The sequence below is a fragment of the Solanum pennellii genome, chromosome 6 (assembly GCF_001406875.1).
Source record: "Solanum pennellii chromosome 6, SPENNV200".
NCBI lineage: Eukaryota > Viridiplantae > Streptophyta > Magnoliopsida > Solanales > Solanaceae > Solanum > Solanum pennellii.
Window position 1 is genome coordinate 35,665,799 of NC_028642.1, and position 1,705 is coordinate 35,667,503.

Consider the following 1,705-nt stretch of genomic DNA (forward strand, 5'->3'; position numbering starts at 1 on the left):
AATGAACCAAGAAATGTAATATTGGGATTATGTACTGATGGTTTCCAACCATTTAGTCAGTCTGGGAGCAGATACTCTTCATGGCCAGTGATTTCACACCTTATAATTTACCTCCAGGAATGTGTAGGCTTATATGTTCTTAACAGTCATTGTTCCAGGACCAAAAAATCCCAAAGATAAATTTGATTTTTATTTGCAGCCTCTAATAAAACAATTGACTTTGTTGTGAGAGACAGGCGTGCAAGCATTTGACATCTCAAAAAGCAAAACTTTCAACTAAGGGCAACTTTGATGTGGACAATCAGTGACTTTTCAGCATATTCTATGTTATAAGGATGAAGTACTGCAGGTAAGTTTGCATGTCCTTATTGTATGGAGGAAACAGAATCTTTTAGATTGACCCATGGTAGGAAAACATCTTGGTTTGACTGTCCTCTGATGTTTCTTGACCAACATTACCCATACCAAAAGATGTATGGGAAAGATGGATGGAGCATTGGGGGAGTGCAGAGTCTATTAGGAAATCAGAAATTAATTCACAAAATCATCGTGGCGGTCGTGAAATTGATGTTGGGCCTCACACTAGTGGCTCTATTTCTATCGGAGAACATCGTAAGAAACTTGTGAGTAGATATATATTCTACAAACTCTATAACAAACATCTCTTCTTATATGACATATATAACGTGATTTGTTTTGTATAGGCTATTGAAAAAGGTCGATCCCACGCCAAGTGAGTTACATCTGCATGTTCATACACATGGACATGATGGAAAAACATTTGTTGGTGAGCGTTCTCGAGATATCCATGTAAGTCTAAAACTTAGAGGTGTTTCGGTTCTTTGCTATTACAGTTTATGGTGCATTTTTTTACTGTTTTAAAGTATATTTGTTGTTGCTGTTTGGTACAATTCTAGTGATGTTTTGAGACTTTACGATGCAATTCTAGTATCGTTTTAGAAAGAAACTACTGCCACTATTTTGAAGCTTTTCTGGTATTTTTTACTATTTTTTTTGGTGTGATTGTACTGTTGTTTTATAGTGACTCTAGATTCCAAAAGTGTCATTGCTTGTGTGGTACTGTAATAAGATATAACTCTCTTGACATGATCTTCTCTTGGGGTGGATGTTGTTAGCAATTACTTGGCTACCCATTGTCATTGTCTGTGTGGTACTGTAATAAGAGATAACTCTCTTGACATGATATTCTCTTGGGGTGGATGTTGTAAGCAATTACTTGGCCACCCATTGTTTATTACCACAGACACAACAACTGCTACACTAGATAGAGGTATTGATAAGTTCTCTTAGAGGGTATGCCAAATTCTAGACAAATGGTCTACACATCTATGAATTCCATTCTAGTCAACTTGTGAAGTTTTTTTTCTATCAGTTTGTTCAGTTTCACAGGGATGCCTCATCCTGCACTCAGATATACTACTTTATCTTTGTAAAGAGCAGCTGGTATATTTTAAAGGATCATATGGAATAGTACCAAATTTAACTGAAAGGGACATCTTTATTCTTAGTGTCTCTGCCACTCTCTACATTGTACTGAGCATGACTTTGTCTATTTTTTTGCATTTTTTTTTAAATTTTGGTTTGTTCCATATCATTATTCATTATTGCTTTCTCATTTTCTCTACTTATTATAGGAAAAATATGAAGAAATATTAAAATATAAAACATTGTCTGAAACTGATAT